Below are 17,852 nucleotides of genomic sequence, written 5' to 3' on the forward strand. Positions count from 1 at the left end.
AACCAAACTAAAAGTGCATGAATTGAGAATAACTACCAAACATTATCATTGTGGGAAGTACTTTTATCAAAATTTTCTCAGTTCTCTCCCCCCTCTCTCTCTCTCTCGCACACACACATGCACACAAATTAGATAAGTGCTACTACCTCTCAATCTTTCTCTTGAGAAAACTGAGGTTGATGAGGTTATATAACACATAGCACCTGAATTTTAAACCCAGCAATTCGATTCCAGAACACATTTGTTTAAACAATGTATGTCAAATTGTCTTACTCCAAAATGTTCTAAATCTTACCCTTAAAAAACAGTACGCTTGAAAAGACATTTCCAAAGTCTATCTATTATACGCTTTTCTTAAAAGTAAATGCCAAGACCCGTGAACACATTCTATAAATGAATAATGCAGTGAAAACCTCAGAAATGTATAGATTGGTGTCATGGAAAGTCTGCTTTCCTAACAAGTTTATCTTTGATCAGTGATTCATTTACATAGATTTTGTCTATGTGTCAATCCTCATGATTTGTGTCACTGCATATTTTAGAACTTGACATATGCATTCTTTTCACAAGCCACGCTTTACGGCAGCCTCCATTGTCTGTGATAATGAAGAAAGCATGTCGGTAATATAGAAAGCCCAGTTTCTTTCCAAACTACATTAGGACCGACATTCAAGCAAGTCTAACAATTGCTATCCCCTCAGATGTGTTCACTAGACTGCCGCGTTGCCTGGCCTTTTACCTGGGGATAAAACATCCATTCATTTAGGGGCATATCTATTGAGCAGCCACTCTGTGTCATGCACTGAGCTAAGAATAGGAGACACAATGGGGAATAAGTCACAAATTTACAGTCAAGTCTGGGAGACAGGAAAAAACAAGTGAGCAAATAACTAAAAATGATTACTATTTAAAATAAGACCTATAGGGATCAACCTATATTATACACCTATACCTATATGCCTGTAACAACCTTACTTTTACTAGAACGGTCAGGGAAAGCCTTTCTGAAGTAGCAGCCCTGGGGCTCACTCTAACAAGCTGAGAAGAAGGTGAAAGCACGTGTGCAAGGAGTTGTCTGTAATCAAAATGCTCAGGGGACGTAGAATCTGAGTTATTTAAATGTTCTGAAAATTTAAAGTCAACCAGAAAAACACTTTTGTTTCTGTCTTGTTTGTGGAAGTGTAATAGACCTCTTTCTGGGGCCCGTCCAATGGCTCAGCGGTTAAGTGAGCATGATCCACTTCGGTGGCCCGGGGTTCGCTGGTTCGGATCCCGGGTGCGGACATGGCACTGCTTGGCAAGCCATGCTGTGGCAGGCGTCCCACATATAAAGTAGAGGAAGATGGGTACGAATGTTAGCTCAGGGCCAGTCTTCCTCAGCAAAAAGAGGAGGATTGGAAGCAGATGTTAGCTCAGGGCTAATCTTCCTCAAAAAAAAAAAAAAATAGCCCTCTTTCTTTCCTTGGTTACACATACTCAGTCAAGATGAACTGTGTTCTGGTTAATCAGGATCCCACAATGCCCAGTGTCATTGCTCCCATCCTCAGCCTGGGCTTCATGCTCTCTCTGAGTTCAAAGAAATCTCCAAAGTGACAGGTCCTTCCTCCCAGACGATGCTGGACTCTTGCGTAGACTTAATGGCATAACAAACAGGGATGAGCAGAAGCTCATCGTGGGCCATGACATGCAAATTGTCAGGATTTCCAAAATCAATTTTTAATCAGGGCTTTTAGAAAATAGCTTCTTTCTCTTAAAATTTGAGTTAATTTTTAAAAACTAATTGGAAATTGTAGTTACCTGAGTTTGGGTTAATTTGATAAATACAATAAAATGAATCTAAACATGTACAGTGAACAAATTTTTAACTGATAATTTTTATTTTATTGTTTGTGAGGAAGATTGTCAGTGAGCTAACATCTGTGCCAATCTTCCTCTATTTTATGTGGGATGCTGCCACGGTATGACTTGACGAGTAATCTAGGTCTGAACCTGAGATCTGAACCTGCGAACCCCAGGCTGATGAAGCAGAGCACACGAACTCAACTACTATGCCACTGGGTTGGCCCTGGTAAATTTTTGTTAGTAACAAAATGAGAATTTTTTTTGCACATTGGCCCAAGCACTTATAAAAGTCCATAATTACTTTTACCAGATTTTCCCATTCACTACAATATAAATATAATTATACATAGTAATAAAGAACATCAATTCAATGCAAAGGTAAATAAACAAGAAGCAGGAAACATTTTAGCCAATTTCCACTTTTCACCCAATTTTTAATTTATCTATAGGCCAATTTTTAAAATTTCACTTAATTTTATTTAGCTCCAGAGTATTCTAACTTGCACAATTGTATAATTATAAAAATGGGGCTTAGTTAATAATAAAGCTATACAACAAATAAACATGCCAGCAAAGAAGGAGAAAGATGCAATATTCAGAATGTCATTGAAAAGGTGTATGTAGGCTTGCTGAGAAGAAGAAGATGTACATATCACCTTGGATTGCTTCTATCCATGCCTTCATATTTTCTCTTAACTGCCATTCTTCTTGCTCTCTGCCCTGGTTTTCCGACCTGCATGGAATGGTTTCTGGTTGGGTTCCATCAAGTGGAGGCATCAACAAGAGATGAAAGGGAAGAAGTGTGAAGGCAGGACATTTGTTCCCTGGAGTCATCTTAGATAAGTTATAACACTTGACCAAAGGGCATGACTGCTCTCCTGGAAGCCCTCTTTACGTTTCTCCCTCCTCTAGATCTCAGGCCAGCAAGGCTCTGAGGTGGCTCACCCCAGAACACTGCACTATCTCCTGCACTTCTTCGCGTTTTGCCCATATCTTTCTAAATAGTCCCTATTTAGACTATTTATAAAGTCCCACAAAACCCTACCAAATATTATCTCAATGTGTATGTCTTCACCTGTTCTTTACAGGGTCCCTTATAGGTCCTTTATAGTGGCAAAAACTTTTATGTTTTCAATTCCCTTTCCTGGCCATTCCCTTGTTGGATTCTCAAAATAGTTCTTTAAGATTGGTGGTTCTCATCACAAGAAAAGAAAAACTTGTGACTATATACGATGACGGACTTTAACTAGACCTATTGTGGTGATCATTTTATAATTATACAAATATCAAATCATTATTCTGAATACCTGAAACTAATATAACATTATATGTCAGTTATACCTCCTTAAAAAAAAGAGGCTTATAGCAGTTGGGTAACTTGCCCAAAGTTTCAGTTACTTCATCAATAAATTCAACATTAATTGAGTACATTCATATATTCAAAAAAAAAAAGATTGGTAGAACAGTTATCTCTAGCTTGATGTATAATTTAGAAAATTGAGTCTTGGAGGGATTAAGTCATTGGACTAAAGTCAACACACATACACCCAGGACCCCTTGAGCTTATGATTCCCTGTCTAGGGCACTCTGCCTTAAACGATGCTATCAAGGCAAACTCTAAGCAATTAAACAACATTTGACCATGACCACAAAGTAACAACCATAAGTTCTATTCATGCAGAATCTAAACCAGAATCTGCAAACTATGGTCCATGGGTCAACCCACGTCCTGCCCATTTTTGTAAATGAAGTGATATTGGAATACAGCCGCACCCATTCATTTACTTACTGTCTTTAGCAGCTTTTTCTGCCTTTTTGAGTAGTTAAAATAAAGACCACATGACCTGCAAAGCCTAAAATACTTACTGTCTGGCCCTTTATAGAAGACGTTTGCTGTCCTCTGATCTAAACAATAAGAAAGCCCATCATTTTTTCACAGACTCATGACTGTGATGCTTAAATTAAAGAACATACTTGTGTCTAAAGTCCCTCCCAAACGACAAATGAGAGACTCAATAAGTTAAGGCCTTATTTTTATAAAGAAAATGAATGAGAACCTAGGAATGAATTTTGGGTAACTCCAAGTTAACCAGAATATTAAATTAATCATAACACGCCATTCTGTGATTACTCTAGAAAGCAGAAGCATAAGTAGATTATCCTTTAAAAGCTTCCTTGTAAATTATATTCTGAAAAGTTAATTGATTCCAAAGGGATGCTAGAAACAGGAGCACTTCAATTTTTTTTTTTTACTGCCAGAAAAGATACCAGATAAAATATGGAATACTGAGCCCAAACACCAGAATTTTCTAAATTAAAAACTGATAACTTGAAAGTCATCTAGGGAAAACCGACCTGGACGGAATTTTTCAGACAAACCATTAATGCATACTGCCTTAATTGTTTCCTTCTATAAAGATGTTCATCGGGCCAGCCTGGTGGTGTAGTGGTTAAGTTTGCATGCTCCACTTTGGTGGCCAGGGTTTGCCGGTTTAGATCTTAGGTGCAGAGCTATACACTGCTCATCAAGCCATGCTGTGCTGGCATCCCACATAGACCAACCAGAAGGATTTACAACTAGGATATACAACTACGTACTGTGGCTTTGGGGAGGAAAAAAAAGAGGAAGATTGGCAGCAGATATTAGCTCAGGGCCAATCTTCTTCACAAATAATTTTGTTTAGCATAAAAGAAAGATGTTTATCAGTACTTTTCAGGGAAAAACATTGGGGTTATTGTTGCATGCAAATTAGCATTATTCTTTCATTTGAGTTTCCTTAAAAAAATCACTATTATTGAAAACTTTTTTAAATTAGTGAAAATAAGTAACATTGGGACATTAGAAATCTATTTCTTAGTGTGAGACTTCTGCAAACCAAAGATAACAGTGAAGAGCTTTACTTTTTCATCTGTCCCATTTCCACCCAGCAGAACTTTAAGTCACATGGCATGGCCTCTCACTCCAGAGGGGTGAGTGTGTTACCCCCAATGGCCAATTAGAATAACTCACTTCCCCAGTGACAAAGATTGATTCATGGGTGGACTGGTTACTCAAGCAAAGCTAAATCAGAATCTTTTGTATGGAATAGATATTGATATTGATAGGACCAGAGTTTTTATCTGCTGAGTTTTGACTCTTAAAGACCTTGTAAGTCTGAAATGGTCACTAGTCAGTATCACCATGTGACAAAAACCTGCCTTAGAATGGAGTCAATGCAAAGGTAAGCAGAGTAGAGAGAGATGGAGAGAGACAGCACCCTGGTGGCCTCATCTAAGTACCTGAATCAGGGCCAGAATGGAAATTAGCCAGCCCCTTTACTTCCCATTTATGTGAGTCACTAGTTCCCCACTTCCATATCATTTTTGATAAAAATATAGGAATTTTGTGACTTACAACCAAAAGAGTCCTGACTAATACAGGGTGCAAAGACAAGCATATGAATATAGACATTCATTCATTGAACAACTACGTATCCAGTGCCTACTCTGTACAAAGCCTGAAAACTAGACTTGTCCACTAGGGAGGCAAGTACTTAAGGAAGGACCCAGGTGGAGGGATGCCCGCCAGGGAGGTGCAGCATGCTATTCAGAGGATAAGACATGTACTGAATGGTGCTGCAGTGTCAAAGTGTCAATTATTCAACAAATAGTTCTTAAGACCCACTCTGTTCTTGGCATGGAAGAGACAATACAAGGCAAAATGAGTCATCACCCCTTCCCTCATGGAACTTTCCGTCTAATAAGGAACATAGATATCAATCAAATAATCTTAGAAGAATAAGTACAATTGCAACTGACAAGCTAGAAAGGAAAAGTGCGTGGTGCTATGAAAATATGATTTTGGGGATTTGACCGGGTTTAGAAGGTCAGGGAAGCTTTATAGCCACTGATGAGGTGAAAATGAGTGGGAAGAGCATATCTGAAGAGAAAATGAGTAGCAGGAGTGAAGGAAGCCTGGTACTTCCAGAGCTCTGAGCTCCAGAGAGCTCGAGTGTGAGTCTTGAGAGTGGGAGATGAGGTTGCAGACCACCTGGCCCTCCTGGTCATTCTAGATAGGGTGACCTGGGACAGTCCCATTCTACACCTGCCGCCCATGCATAATTATTAATAAAGTCCACTTTCTCAAAAATATCCTAGACTGGACATTAAATTCTATAGTCCCCTTGGTCACAAACCAAATTAGGTTACCTGCAATGGGATATCCTGTATTGGATCTTGGAACAGAAAATGGACATTAGCTGGAAAACTGGTGAAATTCTGATAAAGCCTAGAGTTTAATAGTAATGCATCAATGAAAATTTTTAAATTTTGACAAATTATCAAAGTAATGTAAGATGCCAGCATCAAAGGAAACTAGGAAAAGGGTATGCAGGAATTATCTGTACTATCTTTGCAACTTCTCCACAAATCTCAAAGTATTCAAAATAGTTGATTAAAAAAATAATAGCAACCCAAAAATAGGTAGACTGACTAAAGGGAATTTTGTCTTTATCCTAAGGAGAATAGAAAGCTACAAAAGAGGTTTAAGCATGGTGGGGTGGCAAGAAGGAGGAGAGTCATCAGATTTGACCAGGTCCTTCTGGCTGCAGGTTAGAGAATGGGTGGGAGACTGGCCCAAGTGTCGGCAGGTAGATCAGAATGAGGCTATCTCAGTAGCCCATGGAGAGATGATAGTATTTTGGGCCTGGAGATAATAAGACATGGATAGATTCAGGGCCATTTTGATAGTGGAATAACAAGAATATTTGATGGATTGCATATGGTGGTGAAGGAGAAGGAGGAGTCAAGGATGAGCCTTAGACTTCTGTACATCTGACATTTGATTGGGAATCTCAGTGGACCACTCACAATACTGAGCTGTGAGCAGGCCATCTAAGGGGCATGGGAAGAGAATGGCTTCCTCCTCTGCAGCTGGGAAGTGAGAATACAGCAATCAAGCTCTTGTGAGGATTGGTAAGAGCCAGACAGCACTTCAATTTAAGCACCACCAGAGCACCAGGTGGCTTATCAAACTACATCAGGCTCCTCAGAGCAAGGCACAAGCTGGGACATAAGGTGAGAGCCCAGAAGAATCAAATTAACGTTCTATCCCTCAAATGGGAATCCAAGTAACAACAGAATTTGTCACAATAGAAACTGTGTTTGATTTTATGATGAGTCTTGTTCTGTTAACCTCTTCAAAAACCCCTAGTTATGACCCATGCTAGACCTCATCTCTAGCATGGAGTGGGGCAACCTAGCAGGAGGAGGTGATATGAATAGAGGCATAACCTGGTGGCTGAGAGACCTTGGAGCCCCCCACACCTTTACAGCAAGACCCCCAAACAGTGTCTGGCACATACTGACACTCAATTATCAGCTGAAGAAAAGAAGGAATGGGTGAAACATCATAAGCATCAATCCCCTCGCCTATGAAATCAAACTAATAATAAATAACTGATAGAGCTGTACAAGGCTTAAATTGGACTAAAGTGTTTAGCTCATGGTTAAGTTCAGGGAAAGCACTAGAGAGACAGCAGCTGCTATGATGAAGAGGCGGAGGCTAGGAAGAAATATTCATCATTCATATTTACTTCTTTACAGTGACCAGCATGTTGCCCCTAGTTAGCAATCTAATTGCATATTAGCACTTTTGAGACATGAACATGAGGTATAAGGATTTTATTCGTTGTGGACAAGGCCTCAGGCATATTATACACCACTCACTGTCATGTCTCAGGCACCCAGATACACTACATCCTTAATAAATATCTGACATACAATTTGTTTATTTAGTGCCTTCCTGCACTCTACAGAGTGTCTCTATTCAGGTAAGTGACTTGTGTAGTTTTCTAAATTTGCTTGTTTTATTTTATTGGCTGGGGCTACATTTTCCTCTCCAATTATAGTGAAAGTAAGTGGAAAGAATTGGGTGTCTGTGCCCCCAAATGGGATTCATTTCCTTCAATGTCATGGTCTATCGGTGACTAAAATGTGCCTTGTAACTGCTACAGCTTTCCCCAAGCACTGCAAATGAATGGGTTCCCCTTTGGGTAAATTGTGCAAGAAGAAAACCCTGCTTGTTCTGGGAATAGCCACATCTAGGAGAAACGGCAGCAGCTGTGGGTGGCTCTCAGTGACTTGGCCTGGATGGTAAGGAAGACTGAGAGGCATAAATCCTGAGGCTGGTTTTAAAGCCAGTTAAGCTCCTGAAGGGGAAGCCTAGTGGAAGAAAAGAGCTATGATTTGTTGCTGCCTAGTAGGAATATGAGCTGGGCTCCTTGGGAGCTGGACCCCTGCTTAATTTACCTGTCAAATAGCCTGATGGATTTGTCCATAGAGTTTTTAAATAGAAGATAAAGCTCTTCACTCTGTGAGGTTTTACCCTGCAGTGGGGAACATATCCATCACTTGCCCAGATTGATGTGGTTAATTCAGGGCCCTTCAGCCCCACCCCGGTGAGCACTCTATCTCTACTGTGTAAATATAATTATTTAGAGTGAAATTTAAGGATTGCCCATTGTGTGCTCAATTTGTTTTCCAATGAAGGCTCCAAGAAACCAAGTCAACAGTCACCTCTAGCTGGTAGTCTGCTAGCATGCCCAGTGGGAACTGCCTGGCACACTACCCACCAAAGACGGTTAGACTTAGAGACCCAGAAGGGCTCAGGGAGTAAAGAGAGCTTAAGCAGGTGGCATGTTCAGTCCACACCATGATTTTTCAACCTTCTTTGACCCATTCGCCTAAGGGTTCTGTACATCCTTATCCTCTTATTAAAAAGCACGCTTTGGGGGCAGAGATTAAGAAATAGACAATTCTTAGGCCTCCCTCCTTCTCTTCCCCATGAAATATAAAGTACACGAGTGGGAGTTCAGTCACTGCCATGCATTATTGATATAAGTGTAAATTTGCTATGTTTCTGGAGAGCGCTTTAGAAAACCAAATTAAAATTTTTTCCTATCCACATTGACACACAGAAATTTCACTTGTAGGAATCTGTCCTTAAAATATTTAGATAAATAATATTCAAGGATGTTCAGTAAAGTATTGTTGAGTAGAGCTGAAAAACAATATAAATATCCATCAATAGTGTGATTTGATTAATTAATTATGGTACTATATAATGATACAGGAGGCATTTCTAAAGGGTTATAATGTCACAAAGCATTAAGAAACAGCATGTATTGCTTTTAGAAATTAAAACTTCTACTTACCAAAAATATCCAAGAACTTTAAAGAACATTGAGGGAAAATGCCACAATCGAACGGATTCTTGGTTCTATTATAGGCCAACCTTGAATATCTATGCATAGTTATTTATATATGCAATTTGTATCCATTTCTTAAATATCTTATTTAAAATACATTTACTTATCTTTTTGGCAAGGACAGACTTTTAAAGGAGGTTTTTATTTATTACTTGTTTGTAATGAAATTTAGCTTTTGTTTCTAAGGACTGCTACTGACAGTGCTGTGCTTTCTATTTGAGAGTACTACTGCTGAGCTCCCCCACCCAATTTCCCCCCAGGGAAAGGAAATCATCATGGATGCTATTATTCTACTTGTACATTAATGTTGATTCACTCACTTTTCTTAAATACGTGCATACATGCATAAGTAAGTAAACAAATAGAATAGATAGAATGTAATTAGATGACGCATGTTATGGAGAATATAAAACAGTGAAGGATATGAGGACTCATCGATGTGTAAGGGCAATATTAAAAACGATGGGCTGATCTGCTCCCTGGCTTTGAAGCTAAGAGGGCCTAAAAGCAATAATACACCAGTAGCAACAAGCATATCCAGATTTTCTTATCCCAGTCTTCAATAAAAAGAACCAAGGCTCCTTAGAGAAATGGCTGACTCTAGGGCTTGGATAATAAGATAAGCCAGGAGCATCTTATTATGCCAGAAAGAAAGGAGGTGTTAAACATTCTAACACACAAACACACACACACACACACATACACACATACACAATAATGGATATATCTCAAAGGGATACGAGAGACAACTGAAAGAGCTCCCAATGACCAAAGCTGGAACAATGTGAGCAACAAATAAGTAACACAATATTGGATTATAAGCCATAGTATAAAATACATATTGATGAGTCCACACTGATGTGAATATATAATTGAATAAATAAACAATAAATAAATACATAGATAGATAGATAATAGATAGATAGATAGATAGTCTCCCACGTGGAATTCCAAATAATTTATGTAGATACTCTGTCCTTAAAGAGATGGAGCATAACTCCCAACTCCGTCAGTGTCAGCTGAGTGTAGTGACTTCCTTCAGAAGAATATAGTTTGGAAATAAGGAAAAAGAGAATAATTTTACCCTGGAGAAACCTGGCAAACCCTACCTCAACCAGGGGATCAAGGTCAACACGAGAAGTGATAAGTCATGTTGATAGTATGTATCCTTGGTGTGATGTGATGAAAATGGAACTTAACCTCTGTGATTTTCATCCCCAAAACATATTCCATTCTTAATCATGAAGAAAACAACAGAAAAATCCCAACTGAGAGACATTCTACAAAATACCTTACCATTATGCCTCAAAACTGTCAAGGTCATCAAAAAATAAGGAAGGTCTGAGAAACTCTCACAGCCAAGAGGAGCCTAAGGAGATGTGATGATTAAATGTAATGTGGTGTCCTAGGGAGGATTCTGGAACAGGAAAAAAACCTTAGGTAAAATTAAGAAATCTGAATAAAATGTGGACTTCAGTGCACGATAGAGTATCAATATTGGTTCATTAGTTTTGACAAATATCCCATATTGATATAAGATGTTAACAATAGATGAAATTGGGTATGAGGTATGTGGGACCCCTATGTACCATCTTTGAAATTTTTCTGTAAATCTAAAACTATTCTAAAATAAAATGGTAATTTTTTTAAAAAAAGGAATGGTCAAGATAGACCTCATTTAGGCATTCATATTGAGCAAAGACTTAGGGGAGACAGTCATGTTGATATCTAGGGAACAGTCTTGTGAAGGGAGCATGGCTGGCATATTCAAGGAAGAGCAGAGAGATGAGTGTATCAGGAGTGGTCCGAGGTGGGGGGTAGTTGGAGAGGATGGTGTGAGAAGGCATCAGAGAGGATCTGGTGGGTGGGAAAAGTATATATATACATATATATATATACATGTATACACATACATACAAGCTGTAGGATATATGTATACATAGGCTTATAGGTCATTTCAACGTCGCTGCCTTTCACTCTAAGATCAGTGGCCGTTGGAAGGTTTTGAGCAGAGGAACATAAGCTGCCTTCCTTTTGAAAGAATCACTGGTTGACATGACTATGAGGGGAAAGGGTGAACTAGCAGGCAGTTTGAGTAATTCAGGTGAGCGGTGATGGTGGCTTGGGCAGGTTTAAAGGTGGAGGTGATAAGAAGCATTTATACTCTGAGTAGACTTTGAAAACAAGGTTGACATGGGTTTCTATCAGACTAGATGTGGGATAAGAGGAAGAGAGAAATTAAGATTGATTCAAGAAACTTATTATGCTTTGTGTTGTATTTGTACCTTAATTTATACCAAAGCAGGTTTTGAGATTTGCCCTACTTAGTGCATCTGTAATGTTGAAGCCCATTAATAACCTGCCAGCAGTTGCATTCCCTCCACTGTTCCACCTCACTGTTTGAATTTCCTACATTCGGGCTCAAGGCTTTCTCCTGGATGGCTCTTTCTGTCCTATCATTCAGCCTTGAGGCCCCCCTTCAGCTCACTCCCGCAGCACTGCCACAAGTGGGCTGAAAGCAACGTTCCCACAAAGGACCAAGTTTTGGGGTGCAAGGAGATCATCCTAGCGGGAAATTGTTCAGTTCCTGGGAAGGAAAAGCCCGCTGATGCAAAAAGAGTGTTTTCTGCAAAGTGTTTCCAAATAAAACAATAAATTAGATTTTATATTTTAAAATGCAGAAACTCATGGATGTATAATTTCAACAAACTGCATTTGTCCATTGAGTACCCAATTGAGATGAATGACATCCATCTTTGTCTCATTACCAGAATAATAAATTCTCTCTTATTATTATTATAACCAATGGAAGTTTATTTTTTCCCAATTACTACTTTTGTCAAATAAATTAAAATGTAAGAAAACATTTTAAGTTACACAAATAAACACTGCTATATGCAAAAAAATGAAGATGTTCCTGAAACTGATGCATAAAAGTATATTTGACAGCACCATATTATAGTTCAAAATGTTTACTAACCATGAGAAATGAACATCTGAATTTGACATATGAAAAGTGGTTTGAGGCATCACTGTAAAACGTAAAAACAGTAGAGACTGCACAAAAGGAAGATGCATAGAAGTTGAGGATCACCTGTATAGATGCTCGAAAGAAGTTTATCTTTTATAATGCCAGGTGAATCTTGGCTTCTGGCTCTGGCATATTTGCTTCCCCTTGGGCATCCCTGACAAATTGTGAGTAACAAATTCACACTTCCCAGGGGTATTTTAATACTGATCACCTTAACATAGAGAAATCAATTTAAGTTGTTTAACCTAAATACAGCTTCCATATTTTGTAAATGTGAGTAATAATACCTAGTGTTTAAATTGTTGTAAGGATCAAGTGATTTAAAGCATTTAGCACTATGTCTGGTACATCTTTGACAAATGTGACTATTATCAATAATAGTTATTACTTGTGAAATTTAGAGCACCTTGAGAAGTCCAAAAAAAGCCTTTCAAAACGTACTGCATAGACAAGAACAAACTCCTTCTAATTATGACTGTCCTTAATATAAAATACCTCCCCTTGTTCAGCGGTGTAAGGACACAAGTTGGCTCCCATCATCATAGGAACAGTAATATGAGAGACAATTGTTAAGACATTGAAAATATGGCCATCATCCCTATTTTTGAAAATCCTGATTTCAGGCATTCTCTTCGCTTGTTTCCATTATCCATATTGTAGTGTCAAACAGCATCTCCCAGTTTGCCTCTGACACTAAATTTGCATAAAACGCCTTTGTCACATCATATGCTCCAATTTCTAATTGTCAAAGAATTGTTCGCCATGATATTAAGTTTAATGACTGCACACCAAGTCAAGTCACCTAATGTATCTGTATTCCATTTAACATCCCGTTGTCTCTGCAATGCAGAAGTAGCCTCCAAGGAAGAAAGGAAATCTGCCTCTATGTCTGAGGTTGCAGTCCAAAGGCAGAGGCAGTGCAGTGCAAAGCAGGGAAGGCAGCACGTTACTCACAGCCTATAGCAATCAATGCAAATCTATGCCACAGTTAGAAGGTGTTTCAATCCCAATAATAGACAACCTGTGATTGATGAATCTTTCACAGCTTTTGTCTATGTAGCTGCTTAATTCAAGCCTGTGGCAGATGTGATTGTATGCTTCAGCAAGTTGCCGACCCGAGTATATCACGCTTGGCCTCCAGCAGGTTGAAATGAGTGGTTAGGCTGTGAGTTGCGGCACTTGAATGTCAGTAGGAAGTCAGTGCATGATGTGAGCAGTCAAATTCCATCAGCTTCCTAAAAAATAACACTCAACTAACAAATAGAGCACAAGTTGATGGCTGATTCTATGGTCATTTCCATCTTGCCTTGGACGTGGTCTCCTAGAAATGCTTCCCCAGTGACCACAGATTAGTCCTATGGAGAGGCTTTGTCAAGAACTTCAACTCACCTACCCTGGGATAATATCATAACCACATCCCTGGAGAAATTCTATTTTCTCTTAAATGACTATTGTTCACTTGCAAATTTATTTAGGAATTCTCCTGTGCTTCAGATGGGAAAAAAAGTTGGTACAGCCATTTTGAAAAATGAATTTGAAAAAACGTATACCTCAAGACTCAGAAATCCTAATTCTTGCTATTTACCCCAGAGAATATCTAGTAAAAACTCACAAGGAAACATGTACACTGTTGTTCATTAGAGTATTCTTGATGATGTAAACCTGTTAGCAAAATCTGGAAACTATCTAAATACTTGTCAGTGGAAGAAAGGATAGAAAAAAGTGTAATTATACCATGGAATACTATGCCACAGTTGAAAGAATCAAGCTACATTTATCGACATAGATGGGTGCCAAAAACATAATGCTGAGCGAAAAAAAAATCAAGTTGCAGTGTGTATAGTCCATACCAAATAATCTATTTGTGTGAATTTTAAAATTATATATTAAGCAATATTTTAGAGTTAATGAACATTTACATATTTCTTGCCTCTGGTTGAAGATGGATTGAAAGGACATGCATTAGGTGCAATGCACAGAAAAGGTATGGAACTGGGAAATGGGCCAAAAGAAGACAACAATAGTCATGGAGTTATGATTTGAACAATAAAAATGTTGTGTCACTATCAGAGGATATAATTGGTAGAGTCAATCTGACTGTGCGCGTGAGGTCCAGCAAGCCCACAAAAAGCTAGTCAACGTCTTGTGAAGAGCGTGCCTTTAAGGACAAAAGCAGTACAAGGAACCTAAGCTCTACCTAGGCCATTCTGACCTTCCAACCACCTTCTTTCCTGTGCCTGCTGCTGTCTGACCTCCCAAAAGGGAGTTGGTGGCTCAGACTTTATACACCATTCAGGCATCACACTCTCTGTGGATCTGGCCAAGGAGGGCTCCAGTTTGGGTAATATGGTCACCTGTGTGCTGCAAATGCATCAAAACAATCTACTCCCTACCTAACCTGTCAACACTGAAGACATCTCAATGACCATTTTACTGAAGGGAGTCACTTTCTACTAATCCATCACACCATCCTGCCCTCTGTGATATCCTCCCCTCTTGCTCCTCAATAAAAAAGAAAAGAAAAGAATGAATGAGAGAAAACAAAGATACTTCTATTTGCTTCAATTGACCTAATAAAAGAAATTGTTCTAAAAGCGACCACAGTGGTTTAGCAGCTGGCTTTATTCACCTTTTCAGCAACGCAGACTAAATGCAGCTGACATTCATGTCAAGATAATTGAAGTGTAAATTACTTTCAAATACTTCTTTCTTAAAAAAGAGAAGGACCTGTCCTTCATATTTGAAGATGACATTAATTCTGGTTATCTATAAGGCAGTGTCGTGAAATGGCTTTCTAACACGTGTAATAATAGTTTTGTTTAAATGTGTGTTTAGCGGTTATGCTCTTGTAAAAAATAAAACATATTTAACTCTAGGCTTTTTAATGGAAATTTGTTTGCCTCCAAACCAAATTTCTGAAGTAGAACAGTAATAGTACTGACTGAAAACACTCATGGGGGATTTCCATAGAAAGTACAGGGAATTCAGAGAAGTAAGCACGGGTTTGTAGCTTGTGTGTGTCTATTTTGTTTTGTTTGGTTTTTGGTGGCTCTGCCATTTTACTTCATGCATTAGGTGAGTCACTCCAAGTTGTGATTGCTCAACACCATATAGGTCTTATACACAGGTACCTCTTTATAGCTGGGAAGATACTTTTAAAAGCCTGCCTACCCTCCAATCATCTACTCTCAGCTAGCCTGCTCTCTTTTAATAACTCCATGACTACCAACTTATTGGACTATTTCCTAAAATGAAGCCAAGGAGATCCCCATGGTAACTAGACTAGTAGAAATATTTACCCAAGAGTAGCTACTCTTGCTTCATCCCTTTGGCCCCTTTTCATTTTGATAAAGAGCATGTAACCTCACGGAGCAACCTCTATCACACCCACATTGTCAGTTTCCTGACCAAAACCAACTGAGATCTTTTTCATTCCTCCAGGTTTACTGCTAAGTAAAGTCAAATCTTGATAGTCTCAAATGATCTGGGCAGAGGAGTAGAATTAAGGGAGGAAGAGTTGGAAAGGAAAGGCATGATTGGCCATAGGACAGGCTCATATATGGCTTCTTGTGGGAAGATGAGTAGGCTGTTGGAAACCAGGTAAAATATCTATAGCAAGGCAAAACTTTTGAGAAATGGTGAAATTGGCTCTGTTCATTGAAAATAATAATTATGATAATAACAATAACAATGTCTATTTAATCATTTGTTCAGAATAGTGATTAAATCATTAGTTCTGAATGATAATCGAAACAGCAAAGCATGATACAAGTTAATACTAATTCGGCTGTTTTTCAGAGTCATCAAATACATTTCATCAAAAAGAATAAGGATGGGGCATTTTTTGATGAAAGTGTTAACAAAGGGAGAGCTTGGGGATACTGAAAACAACAAGAATAAAACCTTCTGAATATCACTCCATGCAATCTTACTCAAAATAGCTTCATGGAGTTCATTATATTCATTATTCTCCTTGAGCAATGTCCAGGTGACATTCCCATTAACCATGAGCAAGCATTTAAAGGTGTATTTGAATAACCTAAAATAATGTTTACGCAGAATCAGGAACTCCCTGATCATTTCCAGTTAGACCCTCAAGATTTATAGATTCCTGAGATGGATCATAACTTGCATTTTCCTAGGGCTTATTTATTTTAATCCTCTCCAAACAAAAAATGGCTATAATTCTTTGTATATTACAGACCTTTCCCATCTGCCACATCTAGGACAGGCATATTATCAGATAATGTTAATTTTTGTTAATGCATTAATTATTAACAACATTTAATCTTTTTAATAAAGGTCCCTTTGAATTATTGAATGCATATAATGCTAACCAGAGGGCATTTTATCGAGCACTGTAATAAGTCAGGAGAGGCAAATTCTACATGTAATAGAGGGGCGAGGGATTTAGCTACCTCGAGAAACATTTGAGAGCAGGATACTGTATTTAGGGAGAGCTGGATGCTCAATGGAAGGGAAGATGAAAAGGAACAAGAGGAACTTGGGAGAGGAAAACAAGAAAAAAAATCAATCCATGAATTTTTCTAAGTTCTAAATTGTTTATGCTACAGTCCACTTTTCTACTTTTCCTAGCACATTTACAGAAGATTCTACATGACTAATGCTTGATTTTCTCTTATTAGAATGTGGAGGACATGGACAGATGGTTTCAAGAGGAAGATGAAGGGACATTGGACATCTGTGTCACCTATGGTATATTCAGTAATTTCAGCCATATCTCATGTGTGGTATGAAGCCTATTTTCCAAAAGATGCTCAAAACCCATTAATAGCTGAGTGACTTTTCCTCACCCATTGTCTTTGCATTGGCCAATTAGCATCTTTTACATATCCATTCAACAAATAAACACTGAACACCAACTCTTTAGGAGACACTTAGCTAAGTCTTTTGAAGGATCCAGTGTTGAACCAGATGTTCATCTTGCCTTTAAAAGGAACTCAGTCCTTTTACCCATGTACATGGGAGATGTTAAATATAATATATATTCTAGAATTCTTTGATATTTTATCTTTCTTAAGGAATGGAGGGGTAATCAAATTGTTGCTGGATCATTCATGAGTTAGTCTTCATCTCTAACCTTAGAAAGAGAAACACTGCAGGTAAATCAGCCATGCTGTAGCTCATAAAGCCACAGAGCCCCTGCGACCCAGTTAACTCAATCTTGTTAAAAATATTCACTCTCTGTGGTCACCTGAAATACGGTGTCTCTTCTTTCCAAAACCATGGCATTGCTCTGCAAGAGGAGGGGTTGAAATGGGATCAAGGATGCATAAAAGCTGAAGCCCAGTAACTTTGCTCCAAAGATATAAAGATTGATAATTACATCAGGAAATAAAAATTTTTCTTTTTAATTTATCACTTGAATTACAAAATAACATAAAGAATTAGATTCCACAGGAATACACAAACCCCAATTGAAAATACACTTGTAATGGGGGGCAAAGCAGATTTCCAAAAAGGGTATTATCCTAGCCCCAAATTCAATGGTGTGAATATTTAAATTTCTTTATCGCTGCTTAATCTGGTGCTGCTTTATAGAAGTGTTCCCATCTCTAACAAGCCCTAAGCCCAAATCACCACTGCATCCAACCACAAGTCAAATCTAATTATTGAATAGTAATGAAGTTCTTGTAGGAGGAACTCCTGAGTTTTCACACATTTCCTTATTCAAAGCTGTCTCGATTTCAGCAGAACTCTACCATCTGTCA

General features: G+C 38.4%; 1 long non-coding RNA gene across 2 annotated transcripts in view; it reads left to right on the forward strand.

Annotated features, from left to right (window-relative positions):
- The window catches only part of LOC111773789 (uncharacterized), a 90,318-nt gene extending 73,315 nt beyond the window's left edge, over nucleotides 1–17,003 (forward strand). For both annotated transcript variants that reach the window (XR_011440235.1, XR_002808417.2), the window contains one exon: nucleotides 16,767–17,003. This is a non-coding gene — a long non-coding RNA (uncharacterized lncRNA). The remainder of the gene's footprint in view (nucleotides 1–16,766) is intronic.
- The last annotated feature ends 849 nt before the right edge of the window (nucleotides 17,004–17,852 follow it).

Source organism: Equus caballus, chromosome 6, assembly GCF_041296265.1.
Source record: "Equus caballus isolate H_3958 breed thoroughbred chromosome 6, TB-T2T, whole genome shotgun sequence".
Taxonomy (NCBI): domain Eukaryota; kingdom Metazoa; phylum Chordata; class Mammalia; order Perissodactyla; family Equidae; genus Equus; species Equus caballus.